A 19,462-nucleotide genomic window follows, 5' to 3' on the forward strand; every position below is an offset into this window, starting at 1 on the left:
GATATAGCCTGCGTGTGATAACATGCAGTCTTTGCAGGGGTGACCCTGTAGCTGTCAGAGCCCACATGGTGCTTGTGGCTTCAGGGGCACCAGCCAGCTCGGGCAATGTTTGTTGCTATTATTAACACAGACACGGTGTCTGTGCCAGTCTGCAGCACTCCCCTCCCCTCACCGGGTGCTGTGAGGACAAGTACCTTAGCAGACTGAGTCAAACGGGGCACTGGAGTGATGGAGAGCATAAGAGAACTGGTTAGAACAGCAAAAGATGATGGCATACCAGCATCTACCCTTCCATCATGTTTTCCTTAGCTTGATGTTTCTAATAATCATGATGGACCTGTGTCAAGGACAGAAGCCCCCCAGAGGGCTGGTGCAGCTGCACCGGCATTGTTTCGTGCTGTTTTTGCTGCTGCATTCAAGGGGACACACACAGCTTTTCCAAGGAAGGCAGTAATCTGAAGACATCACTTTGGTCTGGACATGCAGTGCATTGAGCCTCTGCTTTTCCTGTAGCACACCTGGCAGCAGTTTGGGTGCAGCACAGGTGCTGCAGCTTGGCCTTTGGCAGCGGCAGGTGCACTGCTTAGCAACAGGAGACTTCAGAACACCCTGGAGCAAACACAGCCCACATCCCATGCACTGTGTGACCTATAACCCTCCAGTAGAGCAGTTCTACATGCCAGCAGGCAAATGCACTGGCTTGCTCTGATACGGGACTGCCAGGTGCTCTGGGGTCCTGCCCATCATGTCTGTGGTTTCAGTGCCTTGACAGCTCTTCAGTCTGGCATTAAGGACAGGTGGCCTCAGGGCTTCCTTTAGCTTGCAGCATCCTCCAAAGCTTCTTGACAGCACAGGACCTGAGAAGGCTCTGAAGGACAGGACACTATGCAAGTATATCCTGCAGTAGGGCAGACTGGAGCAGCTCAGCAATCTGCAGTGCCCATTAACAGAAAGACACTGTGATTTCCAAGGATGCTTCCATGTTCCAACAGCTTCTTCCAAACTAAATTAGCTCTGGGATGTATGATTGCAAAACCACAGCAATTAGCAGATGGCTCAGGATGAAGTCTGGGACTTGATGTAGCCACAATCAAATGGGGAGGACCACTTCAGCTTCCAGTTTGGTACTGTGTCATCTTAATGCAAGTGGGGTTTTTGCTTTGCTTTTAACCAATACTTAAACCAAAAAAGGAGAGATCTATTTTTATTTAGCAAGATATGCAGAAATGCTAGCAGCAAAAATACTGCCTGCAATGTAGAAATGTTACATTTCATTTCAAGCAAATGCTGCTAGGGCTGCCTGGGATGTGACAAACCATCTGACTGATTGTTCTCCAAGTACTTCTCTGTAGCCCTCAGAATATCAACACATTAAGTTTTCACTATAGGCAAGCAATTAGGCACAGAACCATTCAAATTAAATCAAAATCAAATCTGGAGAGAAACTGCAGAACATTTGCTTGTTGTTTTACCTCAGGAAGTTACATTACCGTGTTACTCAACACCAGCATGACTGGCCTTGGAACAGAGCATCTGCAGGCAGGGTCCACAGTTCAGGGCAGAAGTCCCAGAGAGGGTTCAGAAATGAGTCTGAAAAAATGTTGGCAGGTTGCTGACTGTATGCTGGGGTTGTATATTCTCTGCATCACCTACCTTGGGCATGCATCCTGCGGTATGTCATAGGATCTTCCCCCCCTCTTCATTCTCCTTGCGGAGGCTCTGACCAGTTCACCTGGACCTGGACCTCCTGGTGAAGCAGAAGAGCAGAGAGAGGTGGCAGAGGTAGGCTGTGCATGCCTCAATAGGAAATCAGATCATGGCCCAGGCACGTGCCCAAAATCAAGAGTGAGAGAGTGCTCACGGGTCTCCCAGTTAACCCATGGCTTCAGGGCTCAGTGAGGTTAGTTATCTTACTAAATGAAAATGTATGTGGTGCCTTCAGTGACACTGAATCCTAAGCCCAGGGATCAGAGTTAGGATGACTGTGTGCCCTTCCAGCTAGCGTACCAACATGAAGTCAGTCTGACTGTCAGGAGTCAAATCAAGACAAATAAGAACAGGAAATAAAAAATGAATATTTAACAGAGAAGGAACAACTTCCTGAGGCTGGGGTGAAATCTCTGCTTACATTCTCCCTCTAAGATCAAGTTGGGCAATTTCTCTTGAGCTATGTGCCCTAGTCTGATCACAGCTCTTGCTCTGAAGTGCGAATTAGTTTAGTGAAGTCCTGAGGTTTGCATTAGGGGAGAAGTCTGGATTGCCTTAACGGTCCCTTCTTGACTAAAAATTGGGTGGATCGCTACACTGTCCTTTCCATCTCATCCAGCCCTGTATTTCATTTTTGTTTCTTTTCAAGTCATTTTATCTCACTCACATGAAATATCTGAGTATATCAAAAACTATGAATCACTTCTGATTCACACTGCCATGATAGAGGAAAATGCCACTGTACTTTCCTCTCATCTGCAGAACCAAAGTCCCAAAGAATGTCCAAGTCCCATCTTGCACCAAAGCTCTGGGTCAGAGCTGAGGAGAGAACCACAGCCTATGCTGCCTACTCCTGGACCACCACCCCTCCTCTGCCTCCTGATTATCTCCCCTTCTAAGAGGAAACTAATGACAAATTGAACAACGTTTGTCTGTATTTTTTGATGGAGTGGTGTCTCTTCCTGCCTCTTCTCACAAGCAGTTAGCCCAGAACTTCCTGCATGGCCACTGTAAGGGGAAAACATGTTGGTTTTGCATGAACAGGGTACATTGCTAAGTAGGCAGTTGTTGGTTTGGGCAGCCACGTTAGCAGTAGAAAGTTCCAAGTAACAAGGAAATGAATTGAGAAAAGCAATGGTTGCTCAAAACCACAAGATAAGACGTCTAGAAAAGGGGAAGGAGAGCTAGGGGCAAACAAGATTTATAGATACTTAGAAAAATAACCTTTATAGATTCTTAGAAATAAATAGATTGTGAACATGTAGTACTCAGCCAATGAGGAACCAGAGGAGGGAACTAGCATTGGACAGTAGGGAATAAAAGATAAGATACTGATGTGCAAGTCCACTTCTGCTTGTAGGATGCCTACCATTGCAATCATGAATAAACTGACTTCACATGAGACCTTGCCTCAGAAAATTATTGAGTTATTTCTCGTAGCCATGTTACCTCGGACAGGAATCAAAGGGAAAAGGCAGTTCTGCATTTTGAGTATCTCGTTCATGAACCTGGACGAAGGTTTACAGGAAGGAGAGGGTGAGCCCACTGTTGAGTTGTGAGATATATATACATGATTTCTCCTACTGGCTCAAGAGAACATACTGCCATGTACACAGAGGTGCTAGCTGTGCAGAGTCTGCTTCCAGTACTCTGGTGAAGAAACCATACCATACTCACAGTCTGGAAAGCACGTTAAATCTGAAGAATGGACTTTGCAAACAAGGGAAGGAGGTAAATGAAGGTGTAGGCTGAAACCAGTTGGACTTCCACATGTTTGCCTTCATCACATTTAGCTTTGGGTTTGTTTGTACTCACCTTATCAGCTGCAGTAGTACTCCTAGAGAGAGGGGTTTTCTATTTATAAGCACCAGCTGTACCTGCAGGACTGCAGGACTGTCTGCATCCTTCAGCTTCTCCTGCATCTAAAACTGTTTCTGCACCTGGACCAGAGTCATGGGTACTCCTGTTTTCATGCTAGAGAAAAAGAAAGGGATTTTGTTCCCAATCCACAGCCTTTATCCACTCTGCAGAAGGATAAGCCATAATGATTATTTATATTTTTCTCTTTTCTTTTTTTTAATGCATGTAATTATACTTAATCCAGCAATAAACAACTATGGTTGATATGCCTTATGTGTTAGCAGAAATGTGTTAGCAGCTAATAAACATTATTCAGCCATACAGAAATAGTTCATGTTTAAATAATTTCTCATGTAGAGGGTCTCAGCCTGGGCTTCAGACACCTGAGTTACATCGGGCTGTGTTGTGGTTTTTTCCACCTCAGGGTGTACATCTGCTCTAAGTTGGAAATGCCTTCCAATTTTTTTAGCCCCTCAACCCTTTCCCAAGCAGTCCCTGTGTGCCTTCAGCTAACCAACTTCTACTTTAGCTCATTCTAAGGGATAAATACACACAGTTGGCGGTTTTGAGAATCCTATTAAGGATCAAAGAAAATAAGGCTGGGTAGGATCTTACAGGGCTATCTATTCCATTTACTATGCCCTCACAAAATCTTCCCCATGCTCCACTGTAACTCTCATTTTTTTGTTGTTTTTATCTAAAATAAACATTCCCTGCTGTAATTTATGCCTATGACTTCTTGTCCGATCCACTACAGAGGTAATAAATCAATTAAATGGCAAAGAACTGTTGAAGTGCTGCTTTGAGAGTGGACAGCGAGATGAACTGAAGAGTGGCTGAACTGCTGGGCTCAGAGGACTGTAATTAGTTGTAAAAAGTACAGCTGGAGGCCACTCACCTGTGGTGACTCCCAGGTGTCAGTGTAAGAGAGTGGGCTGTTTAGCATCTTCATTATTCATCTGGACACTGGGTCAGGGTGTACCATCAGCAAGTGTGCAGATACAGCACTGGAGGGTGGTGGATACACCACTGATTGTGTTACCATCTGGAAGGACCTCAACAGGCTGGAGAAATGGGCCACTAGAAACCTTGTGGAGTTCAACTAAAGGGAAATACAAACCCTGCCATGGTAAGGAAAAGCTGCTGAAAAGTAGCTTTTCTGAAAATAACATGGGGATCCTGACGAGCAGACACTAAGTTGTCCTTGAACCAGAAATCTGCCTTTGTACCCAAAAGCCAAAAAGCTTGTGATCCACAACAGGAAAAGTATTTTCAGCAGGTTGAGGGAAGTTCTCTGCTTAGCCCAGGTAAGATGCATTTGGAGTGCAGGGTCCAGATCCGGGCTTCTTACTAAAAGGGAGATTTGGACATATTGGAGCAAGTACAGTGAAGGGCCTCAAAAATGACTAAGGGATGGAGACATCTGGCATACAATGGCAGGCTGAGAGAGTGGGCTTTTCTCCACATGTGTAAATACCTGATAGGAGTCACTAAACAAGATGATGCTCAATGACAGGATGAGAAGAAATGGTCTCAAACTGAAATACAGGAAATTCCATTTATATTTAAAAAGAAAATCTTTCTAAGAGTGATTGAACATTGGCACAATTTGCATGAAAAGGTTGTGATTTGTCCAACCCTGGAGATACTCAGTACCCAACAGTATGCTTTCCTGAGCACTTGCTCTAGCTGACCTTGCTCATAACAGGAACTTAGACTACATAACCTTCAGAGGTCTTTTTCAATCTCAGTAATTCTGAGTCTCTGTAATTGTATTTTCTTCCCCTCATAGTGGTATTTTACATTCTTCAATGTAATTACCATATGTCCCCCCCAGGTTCAATTAGCTCCATCTTTTTTCGGAAGACATATCTCACTGTTGGCTCCTGGACTTTTTTTAGTCAGTGTTGGCTTTTTTTGAAGGTTAGTGGCTCACACTGGACAGAGTGCTCTAGCAAGACCTGAATGGCAGCAGTAAGGTTCAGAGTTAACAGAAAGAATCAGGTAAGCAGACAGATCTGAAAGAGATGGGAGAAAAAGCCAGCAAGCAAACAACATCTGATATTTACTCACTGAATGCCAGTATACAGTTTAAAAATCTTCTGGTCCAAGTATAATAGCTGAGATTCTTCACAAATTTTCTGGAAACATTCTGTTATACTCATTTGAGAAAGAACTGTTTGGGTTTGTATTTTTTCCCCACTTTATGTTCTTTAATTGCATGCTTGTTGCTTAAAAAATAAAATAAAATAAAATAAAATAAAATAAAATAAAATAAAATAAAATAAAATAAAATAAAATAAAATAAAATAAAATAAAATAAATTGAATCAGCCTTCCATATACACTTTTTGCTATTCTCCGCCTTGAAACCAACACAGGGAGCTGGGAACCCTGCCACATCACCCAAGGCTCAGTCCCCCCATTTGCCCAGCCGAGGAGTAGCTTTTTGGAAGGCAGAGGATGCTGGTAAGCTCTCCTGGTCTGCACCTCTTAGCTTGGCAGGGGTGACTCTTCCCTGTACTCCAGAAGTCAGGCTGGAAGCCAACAACCAGAAGCAAGAGCAGCCAAAACAGTCAACTTCAGTGTGCTGTACTCTAAAAAATATGAGCATGTGTCAAAGCAGGTAGGCTCACAATGAGGGGCTATCTTGGGCTACTGGTTTATAGTTTCACTCCTCACCCTTGCCTTCTTCCTCCTTGTCTCTGTGGCCAAATGCAGGTACATGGCCCATTTTGGAATACAGTAGAAACTAAAGAAAGAAAAATCATACATACAGATAGGCATCTCTCCCTCATAAAAAAAAGACCACCTTCTCAGTACTGTGTCAGCCTATTATGCACTGACAGTTTTCATCCCTGCAGAGTACGCACCAGATGTGTAAAGGAGGAAAGAAGTGGTGTTTTTCCTTGGCTAATAGCTTAATCCTGGAAATGTAAAGAGGGTGCTCTGAGCTGCTTGATGGTATCTGCCACTGTGTTACTAAAGGAAAGGAACAGCAAAAAGTGTGTGAGGCTACTGACTTCAGAATGGAGCTCTAAACTGGGAGAAAGCAAGAGACAATGCTATTGGCAAAAGATAGCAGGAACCAGTGACCCCATGCACTCCAAAGAATTTACCTGCAGACAGACCTCTGCCACTTCACTGTAGTCCAAAATCCTTTTACTAGTCTGATAGTCTTATGCAGTTGCCTTTAAATTAACTAAGCAGCAGTAACTCATAGGAACCCAGGTGAAAGGACACGTAACAGTAACCCTGCTTGGGCAATGTCCCTTCAAATCACAGAGGCCGTTCCCTGAGTATAGCTGTGATCAATCAACTACTCTTCCTCACAGAGATTTAAAAAAAAAAAAAAGAAAAGATACTTCAGTTGTATCTTTGCAAACAGACTTGCTGAAGTCTTCTATATGTTTCATAGCTAGTTTTAGCTGAAATTTTTTTGGTGTGGATTTATTCCAAATGTAAATATCTGGATGTACTACCAAGGCATACTTGTATATTAAGAAAACATAATATCTAAGCACAATGTGAATGTAGGAATCAAGCAGAAATATCATTAGTTTGGGTGTAACATAATAACAGAATTTAATCCCTACGTTCTTGACCAAGAATGAAATCATTAAAGCTTCCCCCCCCCCCTTCCTGGCTTTGCATTAGGGAGCAAGAAGACATCTATTGGCCTTTCTTAGCTTCTCGCCTGCTTGGCTGGTGCCAGTGACAGCACTTCATGGAGGGACAGGCTGGCAACTCTAACTACTGTAGGGACCAAGAAGTCCCTATCATTTTCTCCGAGGTGTGTCCTGCACAATAATCAGTAGTGTAAACCCTGTTTTTTGATGTGCTAACAGATATGTGGACATTTTCTTCTGGGTCAGGATTTAATGGAAATTTATATATATTTCATGGACATTCAGCTTCTGGTTCAAGCTTCCATCACACTCCACAGAGTAGAAGATCATAGGAATCAACTCTGGCCTTTGGAGGGACCCAGGGTCTCATGTTACAAGAGTTTTCATCATGACTGGACCCCTTACCTGCAGCATAGGACAGGACCACTTCATTGGTTTCTCCTCCAGGTAAACTGATTGAAATACCTGGATAGGTGAGGACCTGAGCCTTCAATTTCCCCTAGAGTACTGATGATGCTGCAGCTATTTTTCTTCTACTAAACTTTTTCAGCTCTATTGAGACCCAGACTCTGAGAGATAGTGATGAATGTAATTTATCACATACTCACTTTCTTTCCATTTTTGTAGATTGCATGCTAGGTACTCTTGATTTAAGATATCTATTTCCAGAATAGCAACAACGAGTCTCAATCTCTGATGTGTTTAATGAGAAATTATAAATTAATAGTCCTTCTTCACAGAAGATCTATGCTAATACCATGTGGGATCCTTAAGAATGACATAGTCAAAATAATTGGCTGGCTGTACAGCCTGTAATAAACAGAATTTAATCTAGGAATATCAAGATGGTCTAAATTTTTTTAAAAGCACTAAAACCACATGGCAAAAGAGTTTAACATGCCCTCAACAGACCTGGAAATGCCAAATTTAATTAAGGCGTTCTATTTGTGTCAATAAATTATCATCCAAGGTAAAATAAAAGTCAATTTGTTAAAATTCAATTTTATTTAGATGCACAATTAGTGAGTTTATCCTATTGCAGAATAATTCAGCCAAGAAATCAATTTTAGCACCAACCAAGTACAACTGAGTCTATAAACAGACTTTAGATACAAACTGGATACGGCTACAGACAGGATGTTTCACGTAAATGGCATATTTCTCTTCCACATATACACACACATACAAATAGGCATCTCTGTAACCATTTCCTAAAAATCATTAGCTGAATGCTACTGTAATGCTACTAAAACTAATAACACTATTTTCTTGCAGAAATTGCTGAAGGCAGCTTAAGGAATGAGACAAACTAAAAAAAAAAAACAACAATGTTTATTATCTTGTCTGTCTGCATCTCTGTTTTAATTTTTTTTAAAGTTCTGCATTAGTCTTATATTTGTTCTATACTGTTTTCCAGTAAAATATGAAGTTCGATAGAGAAAATGGTACCAAGAACAAATCTAGAGGGCTCTTGCAAGAAAGCTCTCCGCCATCATATTGCTGTAGTAAAGATAGAAAACATTTCCAATACTGCCAACTATGACCCTACTGGTAAGAGAAGGCTGGTTGTGGAGGATGGGCGGGGTGTGCTCATGCATATTTTATCTGGAAGGCCAGGATGAATCCACCAAAAAGTGAATTGCAGCCTGGAATTCTAATTGCTATCGCTGGAAAATTGTCACATCGCCTGAACGGAGACACTCAGTAGATAATTAAGGTAGAAGCTGCCTAATGTGTTGGCTTTGGCAAATTGGGTCACTCCTTGCTTCGTTCAACTCCACTGATTACACTGATTACTCCACTGTAGTATATGCATGAAGCTCCTTTTGGGGATGAACATCCAGGAGGAAGTTCCCTGAGAGGAAAACATCTCCCAGGGTCTGCATAGAGGGCATTTGGAAAGCCAGAAACTTTACATCTTCCAGAGCAGACATTCCTTCAGTTCAGCGCCAGTAGCTTTCACTCTCTAAATATTTCTTCAAAGTACAGGGATTGTTAGAGCTCTTCTTTGAAGGCTGGAAGCAAATATTTGTCGTTAATATATGCATTCTGAACAATGAAAACATTACATATATGTGTGTGAGTATACACGTTTGAGTGCACACTGTTTTAGTGTTTTGGCTGCTATGCAAGGAAGCCATGGTCGGTCCTTCCCAGAGCTTGCTAGTCCCAAGCAGGCAGGAATCAACCTCTCCACACACATCTGCCCCAGGATCTCTGCCTGATGCCATCCACAAGAACAGTACAACTAGCAATAGCTATAAAAGGCTGGTGTTAGTAGAGAAAATTACTGCTTCTGGATGCGAATGATGTTAGGATTTTTGTGGGATCATAGCTACAGCTTGGAGAATATAACATGTCAGAAGTGTAACTACTTTTGGCAATACACAAGGTTTACACACATAGTGGATGTGTGCTGAGAAGAGCAAATTCTTTGCAAGCTCTCTTACAACACAGATTGGTCCACTGAGTTATAAAGTCATTAGGGTTGGAAGAGTTTGTATATCATCATGAGCCCAACATGCTGCTGAATGCTACAACATTTGTACAAATACAGAGACGACAAAGGCTGGCAAGGGTCATTTTTCCTTTACATGCTCTTTTAACACAGGGATAGGTGTTCTGACATCAGAGTTAGGAGTGAGGATAAGGTTTGCAAAGGTAATCCACAAGTGTATTATATGCCAATACTCCCTGTATTAGCAGTGTCTATGCACAGAAACAGAAAGCAGCTGGTTTCATCCATTCCCTTTTAGCATAGGAGAAAGTGTAAAACTAAAGTGTGAATGGACAGGCTTGTTCCCACATGTGGGAATGAGTTGAAAAAGAGAAATAGGCTGGTATTGGCATGACCAGGCAGTGGCAGGGCCATTAGCTTACACTCTCTTGTTCTGCTGGAACTGATCACTTGTGGCTGCAATTGTATGAGAAAGTGCATTTTTTAGGAGTCCTTTGTGTATCCTGTACATGCAGTCACAGTAAGAGTAGAGACCAACACTTTCTTTTACTGTGGGGATAGCCGCCCAGGGTGTAATTAAGGTCAAGATTGGAGCTGGGATGATCCTTTTTCTCTCCCCAGCCTGTTTCTGCCACCTTTTGCAGTGCCTTTGTGGCTGTTCGTTCTTTCTGGACTAAATCAATCATTCCTCTCCCAGAGGAAATCAGAGCACAAGTGATGGAGAAACAGGGCACACAGTCACTGTGGCTGCAGTTGCCACCAGCAATGTTCTAAGCAGGTCTTGCAGCCTCCTGCCTTGTTCCAGGGTGCAGATCACGTGCCCTTGATACAGACACCAAGCCCTGCACTTGATGCTCAGTCAGGTGCTATAGACATATATATGCACTTCTTCCTACAACACTTCAGTCCTTCACACAGTTTACAATTCTGTCCTTTGGTCCATAGGTAGCTTTGCTGCATGGCGATGCAAACCTATGAGACAGTCTACATAATGGTAGAATAATCTGATTCAATAGAAAAGAGAGAAAAATATCAGCTCCCCCTTCACCACGAAAGAAGAAAAGGGCTAACATTATGGCCTTATACTTGTGATCATTTTCAAGATAAAACAAACAACACACAAATTTCTGTGCACCAAAAAAAATATTTGTCCCTATTGTAATTTCTGCCCCAAATCTCCTGCATGTTTATCATACCTGAAATATATCAACTCTTCGCATCATTTCATCTGTAACACTACGTGACCCAAAACTACTAATATTAAGTATCTGTATAATTCTCCTCAAATGAGCAATACCTTTTAACTCATTAGCAGCATGCACACATAAGCAAGATCATAAAGATGCCTTGGGGTGAAATTCCAGCCATGGGTCAGTGTCTCTTAATGATTGTAATGGTCTCAGGGTTTCACCTCATACCACAGGCACAAAGCCACAGTGCAGTAAACAATCCTGAATCCAGCAGACATGAAGGAGTTTGGGATCTGATAAAATCAAGAAATGAGGTTAACTACCAAAGCTCATGAGTCACTGACTCATAGAATGATTTGGGTTGGAAGGGATCTTTAAGATCATTTAGTTCCATTCATCTAGGGACACCTCCCTCTAGGCCAGGTTGCTCACAGCTCCATCCAGCCTGGCCTTAAATGCCTCCAGCGATGGGGCATCCACAACTCTTCTGAGCAATCCTGTTCCTGTGTCTCATCATCCTGACAGTTAAGAATTTCTTCCTAATACCCAGTTTAATTCTATCCTCTTCCAGTTTAAAGCCATTTTCCCTTGTCTTGTAGCTACATGCCCATATAAAAAGTTGCTCCCCAAGGGAAGGAAGCTCATGGCAGATCTGAATATCAGTGATGTGCTTCTGAAGTTTCATTTTTGTGGTTCCAGCCCCAGAATCATCCTTCCTATCACTCATGGGCAGCTGTTTTCAGCTGCACGTCAAATGATGGAGGAATTAGTGTTTATCCTGGTTGTAAAACAGTTCAGTCTTCTGTGGCTTTAGTGACACTTGTGAAGAGAAATTCGCTTTGAACACTGAGGTAGCTTAGTGCATGCAAATATTCTCAGTTATTATCACTGGGGAGGGTGAGAGAAGAGTGCAGCCTTGCAAGTTCATTCAAATTTTAACAAGATATCAATGTAACAAAATCAAGAAAAGACACAATATATACTAAGCTTTACATTCACCCAGCATACAGTGAAATAGGTTGCTCTGATCTTACAGACCCTGCACATCTCTCTTGAGTGGTGCTAGGCAGAGAGATGACAGTAATAATCCAGCAATGGGTGCAGTTGAGGCAAGAACACTTTGTCTGTTGGTTGTCATAGACAAAAGTTTCTTACATATGCAGGGAAGTTGCATCACTCTCATATTCAGTTGCAATCAAAATCCTTTAACAAGAAAATTGTCATCTAAGACCAGAGCTGGTTGGTGACAGAGGAATCTTTCTGCTCACATACACAGTGAGCACAGAAATATTTTTTATTTCTCCTTTAAACACCGACTACCAGGAAGCAGAAGTGTTTTCAAATACCCGGGTTCCAGTGTTCTGAGGTTTTTAATGGAAAGTGAAAACGATTAAGGTCACATATTAATATTTTATTGACTACAGTCAAAACAGGCTGGCTGGCAAATGTTTTATGCCTTCCACCTGTGCAGAATTACCATTGCCCTCCATTAAGGACCTGATTCCCATTAGCTCCATGCGATTGATAGGGTAAGGGGAGCACATGTGCAGTGCTGGAATAAGGAATGAGATGTTTCAACCTTCTATTTAAAAAAGAAATCCTCGGGGGTCTATGAATGGCAAGTTACACCAGTGATCTCCCAGAGCCGCTCAGACCTAGTGCCACAATGACACCAGTGCTAACCTTTCCTCACCAACCTTCCCCTCTGTCACAGATTGACATTGTTGATTTCAGAAAGCAATGATTGCTTATCCCTTGGTGTACTCTGTTGTGGGAAAGGCCGGCCAGAAATCACTGTTTACTCTTTTGACTGAAGGGATCACGACTCTGGCTATTTTTCTCTAAAGGCACTCTTTAGGATATTGCATATCCGGAGCTGACCATGGAAAATTCTCCATCTGGGCAGACTGTTTGCTAGCAAAGACTGATGGTTTTCTTCAGTATAGGAAATTAAATTAAGATAAGATATGAATCTAAACCTCTGACCACAGTCTGAGTTGAGATGTATTTGTGTTTCTAAAGGACTCCTGAAGAAACTTAATTTAATCCTAATAAACGTACATACTAATAAACAAAACATACATACACACAAAACACAGGATAAAACATTCTTTGTGGACTTTTCTTCTGATTCTGAGAACAAATAACAGCCCAGAAATTACACTGATTTTTGTCCTAGAAAGCAACACATGGTATTTTATTTTTAAATAGATTAGTAATTTGGTAGAAGGATGAAGAAGGTGACAGCTTCTCAAACCTCTCTAAGGCTAGAAAATGAGGGAAATACCTAGGAATGAATTCATCTATCTATCAGGGAAACAGAAATAGTGAAAAAGAATCTACAAAAGCTTCTTTATATTGTTTTCCTGACCTCATTTCCAGTAGTCTTCCCATTACCTGCTCTGTTCAAAGAATCATTCTGCCATTCCTTGAGATGTTTTTCGCCATGTTAATTTGCATCATATATTTTTATTAAATCAATTACCATGTAATTTACATCATATTGCTTAATTAAGGGGAAATTGTTTTGCTGAGGAACCTGTTGGAGGATGAATGGAATCAATCAACTCTAATATAAGACTAGCCTCTTCATAAAGACATTCATTTCCAAGTGAAGTCCTTGGGAAACAATAAATGGAATGCTATTATACTGCCTGGAAAATATGACACTATGTTACATCTTAAATGCTTATGACAAGTCCTCTGCACTAAGCTAAAGCATCTATATACATTTATATATAACTCAGGTAAAAAAAATAAAATAAAAGGGTCTGTTTTAACAAGCGCTCAGGTGCTAATAGGTGGCAACTCATTGTCCACAGATGATTAAGGGAAAAATAAAGCAGAAGAAAAACTATCCAGGCTAATACTTCTACACAGAGCACCAAGATTTGAAACCCTAGTAGGAGTTAGAAGAATGTATCAGTGAAATAAAAATGTATTTTACTATTTTCCCTCCACTAAGATGTCAACTCTACCATACTACCATGTACTGCAGTACAGCAGTCACACTGTAAAACCAGTAATTATATTTCTACCAGTCCTCAGCACTTTGCAAGTACAAAGTATAATTTGTTTCTGTGGCATCATGCAATGCTAGACATCTGCAGATAAATGTACGGAGTGCTGCAGTCCTAATGTGCTTGTTATCTGAACTCTGGGGAACCCCAGTGATGACTGCTACCAGAAGAGGCATCAGGAGAATTTATGCAGCTTATTCTATAAAACTTCTCCCATAGATTGCTCTTATTTTTTCTTTCTTTCTGCTTTCCCACCCTCTCTCACCTTCAAGGCAATTACTTTCTGGCGTAGAGTGCTCTCTTCATGTAAATATATATATAAACACACACACACATATATTTATTAGCCTAATGACAAATAGTAATTGCTATGGTCGCTTGGTCTTCATTTCAAAGGCAATATAGGAAAAAGAAAGGAAGGAAAAGGTGAGTGAAGCCTCAGTAGCCACTAATACCTCAGACATGTTTTCCTTTGATAAACGAGCTTCAATAGGCACTTGACTAAAACAGCCTGCAATCTTATTTTGCGGCTTCTGCCTGGTGCCTTAACTAAGTGCTGACAGTGGAACAAAGCACTGAAAACTGACTGAAAACAGATACTACAGAATTATGCTCAGCTGAGTATTCATAGAAGCAGCACACCATAAGTAATGTGGGGTTTGGTTTTATTTCCTGTTCCTTTAATGAAGCGATCTCCCTGGGCCTTTATTGCTGAAGAGGAGACATTTCTGATTTTGCATCATTTGTGTACTGTACACTGTTCTTTTTTTTTTTTTTTTTTTTTTTTTGATTTTGCAAAGACGAAGTGGGAGTACGTCAGAATTTTTCTTGCCTTAATTAAATATCTTGATTTCAGATCTTGAAATTGAATCTGGACACATTTTTTAATATTTATGAATCATACAGAAGAAGTTCTGGTTATCGTGAACTCCTGTGTATAAAATCTATACTCATTATGTCTGCTTGCAGGACAAGAAAAAAGAAAATTATTTTCCTAGAGCATCTTGTCTACCTCTTGCCCACAGCTCCATTTGCCAGCACATAGTGGGTGAAGAGAAACTCCAGGACAGACTGTAGCATCACCCTGTGTACTGTATTTTGAGGAGGTCTGTGGGTGCTGCTGCTTACACTTTGTGCTCTGGTGGGGAAGAGAATAGCAATAATAGCTCATCTAATACCCAGCAAAGGGTTACTTTTTAAAAGCCTGCATTTTTCCCACCAGATAGCTTAGAGATGCTGGAGCCAATGATAATTTGATATGATTAGGTCATGACCCAAAATAGGAGGAATGGTGTTTCTTGCCACCAGAGAATTTAAGCATAGCTGATGAAGAGACTAGACTATGGGTTTTAGAAAACAAAGAGAAGAAAATAACTTTCCACATAGGATAAGAATCACTCATGGATCTCATTGCCAGGGCAAAATGGGTTCAGATGGTGACTAGACAAGCTTGCAAGACAACAGGCCTGAGTGGCTCCAGTGATAATGAACGTGGAACAAGGCCATCATCTACTGGTCAGCAGAATCAGCCTTGCATGCTCCTGGATGATAGGCTGAGTATGCAGTATTTCATGATTGTGATTGCTCGCCTGACTGCTATAAAAGACATACACAGAGTAGGGAGAGACGCATGCCCTGCAAACACTACATTGCTCTGATTTTCTGAGTATTCCAGTTTGGGGAAGCTACCTTGAGCCTACCTGTGCCTATATATGATGCTTCTTGAGCTATTGCTTGAGCTGAGAATAGCATTCATCTCCCCTGGCTGACCTGCCAGGTGTTGTCTGATCAGACAGATATGGTAGTGAAATGTTCTCTTTTAAGTTCTTGTAATCATCCTCCAATAAAATTACTCCATGTTTTTGATGAGTATGATGGGATGTATGAATTCACAGGGAAAACAAAGAAATTTTCAAGTGTGCTGTTGCAGCATACCGTGAAGCATTGAACCCAGAGGTCAGCTGTCCAAGCCAACTCTGCACTGAGTCAGGGCAGTTGCTCCATCTTGCTCCTACAGCAAGTACATATTTTTTAATGGCTCCTTTTCTGTACAACAGGTTCACAGGCAGGGAAGTGGAGGGAGAGAATAAGAGAGAAAAAAAATGCTAGAGGACACTGGAGTCACTTGTGTGAAAGAAAAAATGTTTCAATGAAGACATCATGTCACATGTGGGCAGTGAGACAGGTTGCAGAAACAAGACCAAATGCTTCCAGTGGAAGTGGGCAATGCTCTTGGTTTGCTTATGGGGGAGGGGTAGAGATTAGAAGGACTCTTTCATCACACGGGGAAGTGGGGAGATGCAACTGGGTCACGGGCAACTGTCTAAACTTTCATCCCTGGGCATGGAATTCCTTCCCCTTACTTTTACCATGCTGGTGATATTCCAGGGCGATGGAGTCATCTTCCTTCACTTTGTTTAACCTGCACAGGATAGGCAAAGCATAAATTTGAGCACCTATAATAGGTTTGGAAATCTGTATGAGGAAAATATTGAGGAGTCAGACTTTGGGTCAGCTACAGTCATCTTCTATCATCATAAAGTGCTGGAACATTGGGCTATTGTGTCAGTGAGTATTTAGATATTGGTCCTGTGATACTGTGATTTAAAACAGAGCAGGCTTAGTGCAGGCTAAATCTGCTGCTGCAGACTGTTCTCATCCACATAATCTAATTAGGATGTGAATTTAGATAGACTTATGTATAAAACAGTATAATCATACAGTGACTCAGAAAAGGATCTCTGGTTGTAATCTGTCCCTACTCCCCTGCTCAAAACACAGCCAGTTTTATAGTTGGGTCATACAAACTATTTAGGGCTTCAGTAAGCTGAGCTTTGAATATCTCCAAGGATGAAGATCCTGCAGTTCCCCTCTGCATCTGTTTCAGTGTTTGACCAACCTTGTTGTGAAGTTTTTTCCCTTAAGATCTGACTGGAATTTACCCAAAGTCCCACCTTGTGTCTTGCAGTCTTCCTGTCCTGTCACTGTGCACCTCTAGGATGAGCCTGGCTCCATCTTCTCTGCACTTTCCCATCAGATAGCTGCAAACAGAAGTGACATTCAGTCTGCCTTTTCTTAACTATGAATAAATCCCTCAGATTCTTCTTGGACGTGAAGTGTTCCAGTCCTTGACAGTCTTTGTAGGCCTCAATGGAATTTCTTCAGCATGCCAATGTGTTTCCTGTGGTAAAGTCTGAAAGATGACTCTGCACTGGAGGCATGAGCTTCCAAGTGCCAAACAGAGGTGAAGATTCATTTCCCTCAACCTGCTGGCCGTGCTCCTGGCATTATGGGATGCAGTTGGCCCTTTGCTAAACAACACATAACTGATTCACATTCAGTTTGATCCATCATGACTCTGAACAGTATTGGCCCCTGCGTGGAACTCTTGAGGATACTACTAATAGCCAGTCCCTTGTAGGTAAGTGATCCACAGTATGTAGTAGCCTTGCAGTGACATGATCCAGTTTATTCAGAACCCTCAAACGCATCCCACCTAGACTCATGGACATGTGTATGGCATACTTGCTTAAATAGTTCAAACAGATATATCTGTAGAGGGCTCAGAAAATGTTTTCCAAAGTAAGCGTGCAACCTTCTCAGAAGAATACTGAGACACCCAACCACGTGGAGTCCTCTCTCTACAGGTCAGCCTAGAGTTAAGGATGAGATAAAAGACAAAGCCCAGGAGATCCTTACCTTTTCCTCAGCACTGGTGAGGCCATACCTGGAGAAATGTGTCCATTCCTGGGCTTCCCAGTACAAGACAGGCACAGACATACTGTGTCTGTAAGCCCAGCAAAGCGTCATGGAGATAAATGAGGAACTAGAATCTCTCTCATACAAGGAAGTACAGAGAGCTGGGTCTACTCAGGCTGCAGAAGAAAAGGCTCAGGAGGATCTTATCAATGTCTACAAGTACCTGGAGGGAGGGTGTGAAGAAGACTGAGCCTCTGTGTGGGAGAGCAGAATACACCTCTGAGAACTACTGAATATCTGGACAGCATGGCCCTGTCTTGTGGATCAATTGATTGTTAGGGTTGAGAGAGAGAAGGAGAAAGCTAAGAGCTATATTTGGTGTGGCACTGGGCTAAATGAATGATGAGCAGCAGAGATGGTCATCCCTGAGGAGATTCTAGCTGTGGTGAAGAGGTTGGGGTGCCTACAGTGAGTCCCAGAATAGGGTCAACATAAGAGCTGAGAGAAAGGAAAACTTTACTTCAGGTGGGATTGGACAACTATTCCCCGAGAGAAAGAGGAGGCTGATGTTAAATTTCTATTCTCATTGAATTTGTGATTTACCACAGGCATCTTTGCTGTGCATGTGAGGTCCTAGTCAATGCAGTTAAGCAATTTTGCTTAATTTTTCTTGCAGAAAATCTAGAATATTCCTGCCTCTAATGTCCAGCAAAACACAGTCTCTCAAGTCACCTTGAGACTGTGTACAGGGCTGTGTACAGGTGACACTGGGACCTTCCCATACTCCTTGTCTCTGCAGCAGGCTCCCAGCTGTATTGCTTAACATACAGAATGAAAAGAAAACAACAGCAAGGAATCAAAACACTTTAAAACATCCCCTGCAGGCAGTGGTGCAGCATTTATGTAATAATGTCTTCAGTCAGAACAAAATATTAAAATAAATTTTAGGGGTGGGAATGGGAAGCTGAAACCATATTTTCCTCCTGGTGCATGCAGCAGCTGCTGCTGTCACAGCCATGTACCTGGGGCACAGCTCCCTGCCACAGTGAAGCAGAGTGGCCTCAGTGACCAGGGACTGAAGCATCAGCCCGGGAGGTGACAGACAATTTAAAAAGGTTTCATAAAGTTATTTCCCGACATTTTGTAGCGTGGATCGCTCCACTGAGCACCTGAATCACACTGGATGCTTGATCCTGTGAGCACTTGCACACAAGAGCAGCTTTGTGCATGCGAGTAGGTTCACCAGACTCAGCAGAAATGCTCCCCAGGGTGTTCAGACCAGCTGGCCATTGCAGCAGAGCTGTGCTGACACTAGATCTCAGTTGTTTGGTAGTGGTCTAGGGGCCCTCTTGTCTGAGCAGTGGCTGGGGCTGGGGAGGTTGAAGGCCTGTGCATTTTCTGGTAACCCAGATCATTTCAGTGACCTGGTTTTCAACCCAGATGGAGAGAAGTGATGGGGCAGCAAAGGCTGGGAGGAAATACCCTGCAGTGCTTATTCCTTCCAGGGAAATCTACAATGCTACCACACACTGAGCCTTGATCTCTTTCACTCTGGAATTTTTTCCTTACCTTACCCTCTTCTTTATCAAGGTCTTTGGATGTTGACCTGTGATCAAGGGAATTATGGTGACTTACTCCATCATTTAACTCCACTGAGTCCCAGCTGAGAGTGAAGTCATGAGGATGGGGAAAATCCACATGTAGTACTAATAAGTAATACAGATTACCTCCGTGTCTGTGAGCTATCAGTATCAGTATCTATGTATCTATATGATCAGTATCATATCAGTATCTATGAGGTATCAGTATCTGTGATACACTTCATTAATTAGTCTGCTGCCGTTGGGGTGAAAATACGAGCGATGCCTCAACAGGGGGCTACCCCATCCCATCCATTCCA

At 42.1% G+C, this 19,462-nt stretch overlaps 1 long non-coding RNA gene across 1 annotated transcript; it reads right to left on the minus strand.

Moving 5' to 3' along the window:
• Positions 1-9,147: 9,147 nt before the first annotated feature.
• LOC149918407 (uncharacterized) lies at positions 9,148-17,674 on the minus strand. Its single transcript, XR_016465678.1, has 3 exons — positions 17,563-17,674; positions 16,818-16,904; positions 9,148-9,210 (listed from the first exon to the last, which is right to left on the minus strand). It is a non-coding gene; the product is annotated as an uncharacterized LOC149918407 (long non-coding RNA).
• Between the last annotated feature and the right edge of the window lie 1,788 nt (positions 17,675-19,462).

The sequence above is a fragment of the Phasianus colchicus genome, chromosome 3, assembly GCF_987193195.1.
Source record: "Phasianus colchicus chromosome 3, bPhaCol1.hap1.1, whole genome shotgun sequence".
NCBI lineage: Eukaryota > Metazoa > Chordata > Aves > Galliformes > Phasianidae > Phasianus > Phasianus colchicus.